Source organism: Patagioenas fasciata, chromosome 2 (assembly GCF_037038585.1).
Source record: "Patagioenas fasciata isolate bPatFas1 chromosome 2, bPatFas1.hap1, whole genome shotgun sequence".
Classification (NCBI taxonomy): Eukaryota; Metazoa; Chordata; class Aves; order Columbiformes; family Columbidae; genus Patagioenas; species Patagioenas fasciata.
Genome location: NC_092521.1, coordinates 133,025,580 through 133,039,930, shown reverse-complemented (window position 1 = coordinate 133,039,930; position 14,351 = coordinate 133,025,580).

Sequence of the window (14,351 nt, the reverse complement as noted above, 5' to 3'; positions counted from 1 at the left end):
TCAATTCCATCAGAGCTGTTTGTTTGCAGGGGAGGAGTGGAAGTGCAGAGAGCCACTCCTCATTGCCAGCATTTTTCACTGGAGTAAAAGTTTTCGGAGCACTTCTAATTCCCTCTTTTGTTTCAGACTTATCTCCCTTTTACTTCTGGAAGTGATGGGTCCTGTAGTGTTGGTAGTTGTCAGTGCTTCTTTAATGACCATAAACTCTCGACTTGAAGAAGCGAACAATTTTCTCAATGTCTAGTGTAATTTGTTGCTAATTATTACCTAATACTTTTCTTATTACCAGCTGTTACCTAGTGTTTTTCCATCTCAGTTCTGAGACTGCATGGAGAAAGTTAACACACTGTCTTCTGGCCACAGTGCTGCCTCACTCGTGTTGTTTGTTTGTTTACTGAGTGGCAAATAGAATAGGGGTACACTGGCATCCCCCCCTTGAGATGGATTAACATCTGTGCTGATGGTATTAAGCCTTTCACTGCCTTGGATCACAAAATAGTTTTGTCTCATTTGCTACTAAAAATGGATGAGGTGTGGTGGTATTCTCACCTTGCTGAGCATTTCCAATGGCCAAAGATTGTCTCCTCACTAGTTCCTTACAGTAGCTGTTTGTTTCCCCTAATTTAATGCATGTAAGTGGTCACTTGAGAGTAGACATTCAGTGTACCCCATTTTCACACTTGGCAACCACGCTGGCTCTATTAGTAGCAGGAGAGAGTGGTTGGGATAGACATGGACCAGCAGTTGTGACATAATCAAGGCAAGAACAAGCTGGTACAACAACTGGAAGAGATAATGATGGTTTCCATCTCATTGATTTCAGGAGGTTTGGATAACCTCATTAGACACCTATCCGCTCATTCTTTCCTCTCTTGTTAGAAGGGACAGAACCTGTGTGTTCATGGATGGCTAGGCTGTACTCTTTTTTTGGGGTGATCAGTCTCATTCCATCTTGAGACATGAGCCCATGGGACAGAGGACCCAACACGAAGGGGAGCACACAAGTAATACAAAGAAGATTATGAAGGTGTCGTAAATCAGTAAGACAGTGCAGTTCTGTAAACTGCTATACACACAGGTCATTTTCCTGTAGACTACTCCATTAGAAAACTTCATCTCAGACAAATTTTAGCCACTGCAGAAAAAGTCAGAAGTTTGCTTATTAAGCACAATCTCTTTCCCAGCTACATTATGAGTCTTCCTTATGTCCTGCATTGTCAGCCTTTTGGTTTATGGACATTTTTAGCTGTTGGTTGTGACCTGTAAAACCATAAATGACCCAAGTTCTACTTACCTGAGATATTTACTCCAACTCTATGATGTACTAATGCACCAGAGGCCAGCTGAGTTGCCTGGCTTAAAACCCATCTTTTTTTTTTTTTCTGATTTCAGATCCTTTAAAGCTTTTTTTTTAACTGAGGCACAGATTGGGGGCTTGTTTTCTCTTAGTTTTCTTTGGACTCATCATACTCAACATAAGAATTCCCTGGTGTCCCTAAATTTAAAGTACGTTGAGAATGACTGGTCTAAGGAAAGAGTTCTGACAAGCCAGACTTCCACAGGGCCCTGGATCTTCTTTCCTTGGTTTATAGTAGACCAAGCTTATTCTATTTCAGGACTACCTTTTCTCCCTTGCCTGTAGGAGCTGAGTGTTGCTTGAGCAGGGATTTAAGGTTTGGGATTCTGGGAATTGTTTGCAAAGTCAGGTTTTTAATATTGCTCATATATATATATATGCATATAGATATATCTGTAAAAATATGCATATATACACACACATATATGCTTACATTTTTTTGTGATAAGTCTGCTTATTTCTTTGGTGGGGTGCCTGGATTTTTTGACAGAATGGTCAAACTGCCATTTAACCTAACAGGGGAAGAAGATCGTAGTTTGTAATTCCAGACTGCAGAACAGCACCTTGCTCCTTCTCACAGAGCTAACTGGGGAGTCAAGAAATAATCCTATTAGAAGGCTTCAATAAGGCCAGAGTCTAGGAGAACTTGGAGAAAAAAAAGATGCAGTGGCTCTATACAGCAAAAAGTGTAGGGGTAAAACTTATAAACTACATAATTTTAAACAAATCTGTATAAAACACTACAAATGCAATTTGTTGAGTTAGGCTTATATGTTGCCTAATACAGATGAAACACACCTTAGTCATTGTCTCTCTGATAACCTGTTTTTTCCTGTAGTAATTAAAAAATTCCTTCAGCAAGATCCCAAAGCCTTTAAAACAAGAATCACTAAATCTCTATAAGCAGGAATTTAGTTCACCTACAGCCGAAGCTGTTCCTTTCAACACCATTTCAAACAAAAGAAAAGCATTCAGGTTGCACGCTCATGAAGCAATTGGTTACAGCTGTACAACTCTACTAGCGGGAAGAGGTGCTTCCTTCTCTGAAAATAAAATTGGGTGGGGGAAACTTGCCAGGCCTGATTTACTGAGAAATGCAACTGGGTTTCTTAAAATGAACTTTTGTTATTTTATCACAAGTTTTGTGTTGATACTGGTTTTTGTTTTTTTGGTTTTTTTTGTTTTTTTGTTTTTCAGTAAGGTATTGAAAGTTTGTATAGCTAAAGATTTAAGATCATCTAGCAGTTTCCAACCAGGAATTTGTACTGACCTAAATACATTGTGTTTGTTCTTTTTTTTTTTTAAAAAAAATGTTTAACTCAAGCCAATGCAACTTCTTTGTACAAACAATCTTTGTATAATCACTGAACAAGAACAGGCATTAACAAGTACCCAGGCAAGGTGCAATGTGCTTTAGGAGCATTTTCCTTCTAAAATGAGCAGAGGCTAGATTACTGATGTGATCAGAAAGAGAAAAAGGCATTAGAGAAGTAAAATCAGGAACACATGCAGAAGACAGAATTCTGCCTATAGAAAATTCTTATAGTACTATCTCGAGCACCTCTGCAAATACCTACAGTATTATTCTGAACTCATTTAAATCACTTGAAGTGATACACGGATGATAAACAAAAAAGGATAAAGCTATCTTTTCAAATAAAAAGCTCTGGAAGCTTTTGACTTTTCAAAAAGACAGTGTCAATAGTATCCCAATTCATTGCTATGCTGAAATGGTGTATTATAGCCTGCTGTATTATATCCACCCCAAACTGTTCTGCTTAGTTTATGCAGTCGTAAACCTCTACAAAGGCACTTTATTCAGTTTAGGAATGGCTTGGTCTCCATTTGGTTAAACCACTTGATGTACCACAAACTCAAATAAGCCTGGCCTGGACCAGAATACGACCATCCTCACCACGTTTTGCAAAAGATAATTTACATCACTCAGACAAAGTGTTCCCCCTCACAGTCAGGCTAATAATAACTCTTGGAAGTATATTAACCACAAAACTGACAGCAAGCTCTTTGGACAGACCTCGTCTGCAGCTGGCAGGGGTGAGGAGCCATCCTATCTGAGAAGGAACTGAGCTTCAGAAAGGGCCTTCTCTCTGTGGGGGAATGCTCTCGCTTTTCACTGCCAGCCCACATGGCTGAACATTGATGGTTTTTTGGTTTCGTTTGTTATGTGTGATGACTGTATGAACATTCACTCTGTGTGTTCTGGAATAATGGTGTCGTTAATGCTAATTTCCCAACCACTTAATGGTTTTTTATATAATTTGAGCACTTCCAGAGTTTGACTTCAAGCTTTCTGCCTGCAACTGGGAAAAGCAACTACACTGTGTGTGATTTTTCACCCAGAATTAAATGTGTCTGCAGTTTAAGACCCATATATATTGATTTTTTTTCTCTCAGATGCAATTATTTAAATTAAAATTAAATGTAATTAAATTTAAATTTACAGTGAAAATATTTTAAGTGACAAGGGCCTAAAAATGAAAGCCTAATCAAAAGACAACACTACTTCTGAAAGTATTTTTGCCTTTCCTCTCTCTTTCTGCACATATATGTATTAATATGTAGTACATGTATGATATAGAATATATAATAGCCGTTACTTGTGAGTTTTGGACTCTCCAATGTAAGGACAGTGGAATACTGTAGTGAGTCCAGTGGAGGGCCACCAAGATGACCAGTTATGGTGCATATGATGTGCAGGGAGAGACTTTCTTCAGCCAGCAGAAGAGAGAGCTGAGAGAGGACCTCACATCTCTCACAACTCACCTTATGGGAGGGTGCAGCAAAGGCAGCACCAGACCCTTCTCCGAGGCGCACAGTGACAGGAAAAATGACCACAGACACATGGCAGATCATGGAAATGCCCCTCAGGTATTAGGAAAATCTTTTTTCACCGCAAGGGTGGTCAAACATTGGAATGGGTGAGCAACCTCTGTCCTTGGAGAGAGACTGGACAGGGCTCTGAGAAACCTGTTCTCAGGAGGGCATTGGGTTGGCAGAAATCCTTTCCCATCCAAATTATTCTATCATTTTGTGATTTTAATGATGCATGACATGCTGCTTTAAGCAAATTCTAGGCCTCAATACTTAGGAAGTCCTACCCACCTCCTCTCTTCTTGAAAAGTTTTTTAAAATCTCAAACTGCGAAGAAGATCGCAATTCTTCTCTGTACAGTAAAGCTGACACAGGAAAAATTACAAACAATAGTTTGCAACATACAACATGGAGTTATTATTTTTAGAAGTCTGGTTATTATTTTTAAAAGTCTGGTTAATATTTTTAAAAGTCCTGTTAAGAGTTGCAACTACTGAAGTAACAGTCTGTTACTGAGACAGGTGGTGGCATCTTTTAAGGGTTATTTCACAAAGTACTGTTTTCTTTCAGAGAAATATTTATTTTTTTTCTTCCAATGGAAAAGTTGGACTATGGAATTTTATTTGAGATGTCTGCTGAAATAGTACATTCAGTATACTTCACATTCCTTAAGTGTTGTTCATGCTTGGAGTCCCTGGAAACCATGGGAGTTTGGGTTGCAGTATGGCCTAAGAATATCAGTTTGAACATTTTGTAAGCATAGATTCTTGGCTTTTATATTTTCCTGGAAGTACCAGTTAAAACTAAAATCCTGGCAGGTTTTCTAAAGAAGTTAAGAGCCTTTCTTGTGACATATGTATCTTTGCATGAGCTTCTAGGATATGGAAATTGGACTTTAAATGTATTGAATAAGGACCTACTGATCTTCAATATTTGCCAAACAGCTATGCTGGAGTTTGTAGACTTTTACCTTTTACCTCCCTCATTTCTTCACCTGGGAATGACAATATGACTGAAGCAAGAACTGTAATTTACTCTAAGTAAGGTATATAGCTTTTTCAACGCATTCAAGGCCCATGGAAGCTTTCAGCCTATGCGCTAGGATACATTTTAGATTTTTAGGGTCTCACTTTTTTGACTTGGTTTTGTTTTTTTGTTGGTGCTTAAATGTGGCTCCATTTTTGTGCCAGAGGGTTAATCCATATGTTTGGCTATGAACCATTTCATTGCTGTTTTGTGGATTTACAAATAAACTGCAAAAAGGAAACTTAATCTTCACTTTTAAAAGACTCCAGGTTTACTGCTGAGGAAGATAGCCAATTTTTGCTTTGAGATAGGTGAAAAAAATAGATCAGGAAAATGGGCTGATGCCACATATGCATGTGAGACAACTTAAGCATATTCAGTGTTTGAGGGGCAACAGCAGATGATACAGGAACAACCATTATTCAGTGGATTTGTCCAACACAGCAGGGGGTACTGCAAACTCAAACATATCTGGGTGAATAAATATACATGGCCCAGAGCAAAACAAAAAAAAGTCATTGTTACAGAGGACTGCTTTTCTGTGGCCTTAAGTCTTGACAAGTGTTGGTGAAGATATCAGATCTCTGGAAAATATTGTCCTCTATTTATTTACAGGACAGCTGTTGCACTAAACTTCCTATACTGGCTGCCTTGACAGCATGCCTCACCCTTCTATGGGAACAGTTTAATCTCTGCAAAACTTGGGCCTCTCTGCTCAATAAGTCTGAGAGTTCAAAACTTCGTGTGTTAAGCCTCTGTTTTGGCTTCTCCAGCTATCATATCTCCTGGGTGGAACAGAAAGCACCAAATGAATAAAGTAGGCTTGTTGTTCTACCTCACTTGCAGTACTTAACATGCAACAGCCACAAGAAAATGCTAACTTTATTCTGTCTGCATTGCTTTCCTGAAATGTAGGTTTATTAAATCAAGCTTTGCCTTTTTATTTGTGTTTACAAAATCCACCTTGTGGATACACACCAAAGACATTCTAAAATAATTCTGTCTTCTGCAAATGTTTTGTACAATCAAGTGTCTCATGTTTTTCTTAAAGACGTGGATTACATATATGTGATATGAAATTACTCATAAAAATAATAACATTATAAGCTGAACTAGATAGTACATTCAGTATTCAGTGGATTTATTTGCACATTAATTATTGTGCAAAGCATCTGACACTGTCCTGTGTGACATCCTTGTCTTGAAATTGGAGAGACATGGATTCGAGAGATGGACCACTTGGTGGTTAAGGAATTGGCTGTAATCGTCGCACTAAAGGGTTGTGGTCAACAGCTCGATGTCCAGGTGGAGACCAGTGACAAGTGACATTCCTCAAGGATCAGTATTGTGACCGACACTGTTTAACATCTTTGTTGTGACATGGACAGTGGGATTGAGCACACCCTCAGCAGCTTTGCTGACAACACCAAGCTGTGGGATGCAGTTGACACATCGGGGAGAAGTGATGCCACTCAGAGGGACCTTGACAAGCTTGAGAGATGGGTCCACGCAAACCTCATGAAGTTCAACAAGGCCAAGTGCAAGGTCCTGTACATGGACTGGGGCAATCCCAAGCACAAATACAGACTGGGTGGAGAATGGATTGAGAACAGCCCTGAGGAGAAGGACTTGGGGTGGTTGATGAAAAGCTCAACATCACTCATCAATGTGCACTCACAGCCCAGAAAGCAAACTGTATCCTGGGCTGCATCAAATGAAGTATGACCAGCAGGTCCAGGGAGGTGATTCTCCCCCTTTGCTTCACTGTTGTGAGACCTGGAGTGCTGTGTTCAGCACTGGAGCCTCCAGCATAAGAAGGACATGAGCCTGTTGGAGTGAGTACATTCAGTACATGCCTCACTGTAACTTCAAAAAGAAAGGTTAGATAAAAAAATAGAAATCTAAACTGAAAGTTTCCATAGAAAAGTTGCTAACCCAGGTACACAGAAACAGTATAATGACAGGAGTACATTCCATTTGATTTTGACTCTATCTCTGCTGGAATCTCCTTTAGAATCAAAGGAAAACACAGCATCGTCTTATTTTTCCTTTTATTCACACATCAAAAGTATAAGCTGTCTGACATGAGAGATCATGCACTTCAATTCCGATTTTTACTTTGTCTCACAACTCAATATAAGTAATAATTTATAAACTTTTAAAAAGCATTATGGCTTTTGTAGGGCTTTCTAATTCCTGAAGATGTTCTTTCATAAGATACATGATAGAAGAAGGCCATTTTTAATACTCTGGGTAAGGTTGTTATAAATTATTTTAAGTTACACTTCCAACCTGAGCTGAATTAGTCTTCTGATAGTCACAAAGTAATTTGCCATAGTTTTGTATGTCAAATATAAGATTGGATTCCTACAGGCAAGATACTTGCCTTAATTCACAGGGGAATGAGAATTAAAATTCATGGATGGTGAGGGAGAAGGTGATATGTCCCATGACCATTACTTGAGGGCTTTTGTATATGTTGTATGGAGCCCACGAGGTGTCCATCAATAAGTGATTGCACTACAAATTGCATAACATTCTTTTTCTCAGCAGGATCTCGCATGGATGCTACCTATGTACTGAGAAATGTACTCCTGAAGGTGGAAGGATTTTCTGTGGTTGGTGGGCCAAGGGATACAATCTACCCCTTAGAGCAAGATTTCTTCACCTCCTGGATGAGGGACTTCAAGGACTCTTGAAGTCAGAGACAATGCAGAATGACAGTCATTCATTCCTGTTTTACCTCTGCTTGGGGTAAAAAAATCTGCTCTAGTTGTATCACATACAGAAAAATAAGGCAAATTATAGTAATACAGGAAATTATAGGAAAGCAGCAATAGTTTGTTTTTTTCTTTTCTTTTCTTTGATTATGCTCTGTACGAATAGCTGCTGTACTGCACAAAGCTAAACTAGTCCTATCTGTACGTAAGAATTTGAGGGAAATGGCTGCCTTGATATCTTCAGAGGTCAAGCAGTGAAAGAGATGATGTCTTGGGATCAAGCGCAGCCATCTACAAACCTTGTAGGCAAAACCCCTGACAACATGTAAAGAAACATTAAAATGTTAAGCTTTCAAAGTCAAGTTTGCCTCGTTCAGTAAATGTCAAAATTAAGGCTACGAAAAGCTGAAGTCAATCATGTAGTGCCATGCTTTTTAACTTGTGGTTTGTGAACTACTGATGGACTATAAAGCTTGCAAAACTGTTCACCCATGTTCCTTCCTGTATATAAAACAAAGCAAGCAAAATGGCCAAAATCAAACTCTGAGGGTTCAGCTATTTACTTAGATAAAACAATCATGGAAGTGCTGTAAAAGATGGTCTCAGGATTTTGTCAAGGAGCTGGAGTGGTGCTTTGATTCCATGGAAAGCACCTTCATCATGATATTTTTTATAACTTATTTGTGGCAGAATTAGAGAGAGAAACAGATCTCCTAGAACCAGTCTAGTGCCCTAGAAAGAGTAGCTTACTGTTTGCTCCATGCAATAAATGAATTACAAAACAAAATATGCGATGGCCTGTTTTCTGCTATACACAGAGGGTCAGAGTTAATTGTGACATTTCTAGTATTTATTACACAGGCAACTTAATTAACATTGTTTTGACTGCAGCAAAATTATGAACAACTGAAAACAGAAATTTGAAACAGAGCATCAGAGCTGTGTATAAGCTTGTTTGTCACAACCCTACAATTACCAAAAAAAAAAAAAAAGTACCAAATGTAGCTGTTCAATCAGTAAACTACATTTATACAGGGGATATCCAACTGATACCCTGTAACTTGGACCTGAATCTCAGTTCATGACCTGAACTAAATCATGTGCGATCAGCTAAGAAGTGACCACATGCAGTCTTCTCCCCAGCTTTCCTTTTCCCCCAGCTTCGGACAGAGGATCAGAACTTATGATGGCTTTTCTATGCTGCTTGAGAGAAAAAGAGAGAAACAGAGAGAGAGAGATATCTCTCTATGGATCCTTTCCCCTGAGGAAGTGGTCTGTGTGGGAGCAGAGCACAGTGTCTGGGATTCCTGGGGGCTCTGCTATCTCGTGGAAGGATTATGTGTCAGCAGGGTATGAGGAACAGCATCCCAGGAGCTCTTACTTTTGTTCTGCTGACATTTAGGCAAGCTCAACTATCTCAGATTCCTTAGCTCCTCCATTACCCTGGGATATATATGATTATTTAATCTACCTTTTTTCATCAGTTCCATCAGACATGCCACTCTGACAGCCCCTGAAATTTCACATTCACTGGCATGGATCATATGAATTTGGAAATCAGCAGTCCAGGGTTTTCTGTTTTGCTCCATGACTCTATCTCAGACTTTATCTGGAGAAGGTGTCTCTGAAGTTTAGAAGTGCTCACCTGAAACTTAACGATAAAAACTTAAGGTGTGGCGGTGTTTTTCAGATATCCCCTAGCAGCTCAGCTAACAAGAGGCTCTTTTTACAGAGATAGTGAGATAGTTGTTGGCTAGTAAGTAGTTTGATCACATCTACCTGGGCTAGATTGGAAGAAGCAGCTGAGAGCCTAAGTGTCTCAGGTCCCATCGCCTGTAATGTAAAGCTTTCGTTCCCCTGGTTGCTGTGCTTTTGTGTGTGACAATAGTGCTACATTGTATAAGTGCCTTTTTTTTTAAAGGACTAAGCTGCATTACATTCTGAAATTCTCTGTGTCAAATTTGACTCCTGATTAAGCCGGTATATACTTAATGAAATGAAAGCTGTTGATTTAAAACATTGTAAACCAGGGAAGAATCCAGCCTTTTGTTCCTACTGTGTTGGCAATTTCATTTTTATATCTATATATGTAACAGACACCACACATCGTGGAGGATACTTCCCAATTTTACACCTGGTACAAGCAGTTCCAAATAATTTGATTGCAGCTTTTGATATTAGTACAGTTGCTGCCATAAACTGTGTTATGCTGAGAATATTTGTGTAGTTCAGACCACACGACCTTCACATTATCATCTGTGTAGCAATGTGAACTGATATCAAGAAATGTGGGGTTTAATCTGACTTTTTTTTTTTTCTTTTCTTAACCATTGTTTTCTCTTTTGGGGTTGGATCCCTTCCCTCTGAAGCCAGCGGAAAACTCTTGTGAATGAAAGCAGAACTTGGACTGAAGCTTTAGCATAGGCATGTGTTTCTTTTTATTGTATGTCTTTAAGATTAAAAGGGAAATAAGTATAAGAATAAAAAGACAAGAGTGACCATTAAAAAAAAAGTAACCTTTGAAGTCAGACATTTTACAGATTACTCAAATACATCTACAGTGAGATACATAGCAGATAGGAACTGTGATTGTGAGATTTTTGTAATACTTTAATGCAGAGAACAGAGCCGTGCTTAATGAAAGATGAACAGTCCACATTTGGTAGAAGTGGGAGCTGGTGGTTTTAGGCTTTTCTAGTCAAGGACCCTGGAAATAGCTAAGCAGGTCTCTAACCTACATCATCCAAGTTATAAATGGAGCCTTCTCTTTATTCTCCACATCATAGTATCACCCAATTTGGCAACACTGCTAGTATCCTTTTAAAGAAAGCTTCAGAACTGCCAGATTGCCTTGGCAGGAAAGCTGCAGGTCCAGACTATTTCCCTGAGCAAAGTGTTGGTGGCAACTGGCACAGTCCCTGCTGCAGAGTGCCCCAAAGCTGCACATCCCCTAGAGAATTCAAAATCTGAAAAGGCCTGATCCAGAGCTCAAGCACATTAAGGAAAGGAAAAAGATGCTAAAAATTTCCTGTACAGCAGTTGACTATCTCTCTAGGAGTAAACCAAATACAGGTGAATGCTACCCCAGCCACTTTTGTCTTATTCCTGCAAGTAATCCCTTTCCTAACTAGTCTCCTTTCAAATGTTTAGGTTCCTGTGACTTTCTGTGTGAATAAAGACTTGGCCTATCATTTGACCTCTGATTTCATTGCTGGTGAGTATTTAAAAGTCCCTGTCATAAGACCAAGGATTTAATTGTCACTTTGCTTGCCAGTCCCTCCAGAGAGGTTTAAGAGTGTAGGAGCAAAGGTGTATGTGTCAGTCGTTCCCATGGACAACTGGAGGACCTCCAAATCTCCATAACCATTGATATAATTCTATTCAGCTACTAAAAATTCCGGAGTCTTTAAGTGAGAAAAAACAGAATTCCCTTCATGCTCCTAACTTGTCATCTTCTTTATAAAATACTTGTTTCCCCAGATGAAGTTTCTCTTAAGAGATAGGACACCTTTCCTTTCTTTCCTTCTGTATTTAATCTTTTCATCATCCATTATGTAGTCTATCTGCCCTCTTGTGGTTTCCTTTTTGATCTTTCCACTTTTACTTTGCATTTTTCAGAGGCTTCTTGACTATTTGTATTTCCTCTTATCTAAATATGGGATGAGGTCACGAGTCAAGTTTCACCTCAGAATGTATTTTCCTAGTCTGAGTAATTCTGAAATCCATTTTTAGTGTTAGATGAGGCTGGGAATTAGTTGCAGCCCTGGAAAGACATCTAGTGTCATGAAGAATATGGTCAGTTCTTAGGAGTTTCCTCAGTTGTTTTAACAGTCTGAAGGGAAAGTCCTTTATCCTAATTCTACAAGTTCTCTGTTCCAAGTGGATTTTTAAGGTGTTTCTCAACTGACTTACCTATTTTGGGGGATGGCAAATGAGTTTTGAGGGTGCAGCTACAAGAGAGGTGAAACGATGGAATTAGAGAAAGATGCACATCAGATGCACAGCAGCCCTAGCACTTTCTGTTGGAAACAGAGACTTTAACTAAGAAATAGATGTAATGATCTCTTAGCCTACCTTACTCTTACCTTGTTGAGCACTAAATCCTATGCAATAACATTATTGATGTCAATAAGGTTATTTGCTAAAAAAATGCCTTTTAAGAGTGGCTTTACATTTACTTGGCAAATCAAACTCTGTAGGACAATAGGAGGAGGACTTTGTGGTGTGTGATTAAATCATGTGGTGCAGGGATGCTCATCATATCAGTTGGTGATAAGGGGGAAGAAGTGCTTTCTTTCTCATTGTTCTTTGTTCTTCTATCAAGTATTTACTAATTCTCAAGCCCTACCATTGTGACAAATGGATGTATTTGAAAAGAAAAGGAGGTGGCTGGCAGGAGGCAGATCTTCAGAAGGAACAAGGTCTCTCATTGGTTCTCTTCCAAACACTGCATTGTACGAACTTTCTCAAAACCACTAGAGCTGGCTGAGGTGTGTGCTAGAATTTTCTGAATGACATACTAATACTTAACTAATTTGATGTTTATTTTCTTGATATTTTAGTTTCTGGGTGTGTTTCATTGTGATCTACTTCCGAACACCCATTCCGCAAAAAAACATGCACAAGGCCATGAGCCCCTCCTATTCTTTATGGCTTCTTTGAGATTGGCAGGGAGGCAAAGTAACCCTGTATCTCACTTAATGAGACTCATTAAGTGTGTGTGTGGAAAGCTCAGTGCTGAAAAAGCAGTGTTTGTCAAAGGTTCCTGGGTTGACGCACAGAAAGTGAGAGAAGTAAGAATGGACTACTGCTGCATTTTGATATTCCTTAGCTTGGAAAGAATAGCTAAATATCATCACTGAAAGTACCCCATAGGCATTTCTAAGCCTATATGAGCTCTGAAAATTGAAGAAGCTGGAAGCTGCTTCCAGGAAGCCTCAGGGTATTTCTATATAGAGACTTGCAGACAGATAGAGGGATGCTCATCCTACACTCAGGTTTACTGGCTGCAAGCCAGCTGTGAATAAGGGCCAGGTACAGCTATTTCAACACAGTCCTGGGCTTCAGCTGGCATGCTGCCTGCTGCTGGGACAACAGGCTTTCGTGTCAAGAGAGAATTGTTTATTTTCAGAAGTTCCTCAGTTTGAGTTGCTGCTCTCACAGCCACTGAAAATTAAATTCTCACCATTTGTTACTGTGTCACAAATCCAAAGCCTTTCTTTCCTTCTCAGAATTTGTAGTAAGTGCAGTAAAAATATAATTCTGACTTATTTAAGAGTGTGACAGAAAGCGAGACCGCAAGAGCTCTTCACTGCTGATTGCTCACGCACTGAAGACCACTCTGGCTTCACTAAGCATATCTCAAAGGGTATGTCTGATAACAGAAGAGTAGAATCTCTTCTTCATTCAAATAGGAAGTTTACTTACTGCAGAATTTCTCACTCACCAGGCTATTCAAGTGTTGAATTGTAATTTAACAGAGAAGAAGTTCTGGAACCAGAGAAATAATAAAGAAATAATTGTATTGCATTTACATTTATCGCTTGCTCTCTTAACAAAGTCAAATTCTTGTCAACCAAACAAAGAACAGTTCCCCAAACTATGGTGCCCGGCTTTGCAAGGACTGGCATGAGCGCTAGCAGACGTATACTACCACACCTCAAATTTAGTTTAACTTTAGTAAATTGTAGGTTTCTGCTATCTGTGATTGTGTATTGTTCAGGATGAGGACTTGTATATCGAGATTCAGAAGAAGAGCACATAATTATTACTCTTGCCCTTCTTCCACAACACAAAAATAAACTTATGGCATCGGGAAGATATGCCCTTCTAAATGGAACTCCTCTGGCGTGAGCTATGAAGTGCAGCCGATTCTATCTACAGACAGATGCTTGAATTGTGTAGGTGTAGGGAAAGAAGTGTCCTACCTGTGGAACAAACAATCAGAACCAAACCAAAATCCCATCCTGTGGACTTCTCAGAAGTTAATTGTTATATTAAAGCTCAGTTGTTTCCCTCAGAAGTTAGAGGCTAGAGGGAACCAAAAGTGATTTCATTTTTTCAGTCTATTCTGAAAGCCTGTGTAACTTACCTTTTGAAAGAAGTAGAAGATTTTTCTGTTCATTTTAGGACAAAACTCCAGGTTTATGTCCCAGATCTTGCCTCCAAAATGAGATGTCAGTTGATATTCTAAACCTTTTCTAATAATGAAATTTTACACTTAACCAGAATATTAGAAGCCTGTGGAGATTTCAGCATTCATGAGAATAAATTTAATCATAACGTGTTACTTAATGCTACCCAAAAGTTACTGTAATAATTAGAAATTCTAGGCTGTATTCTGTGATGAAGGAACTGGCACAGTTCTAGTAGCTTCTGTGAAAACTCACCAGTGGTTACTACCATGAAACCCTATC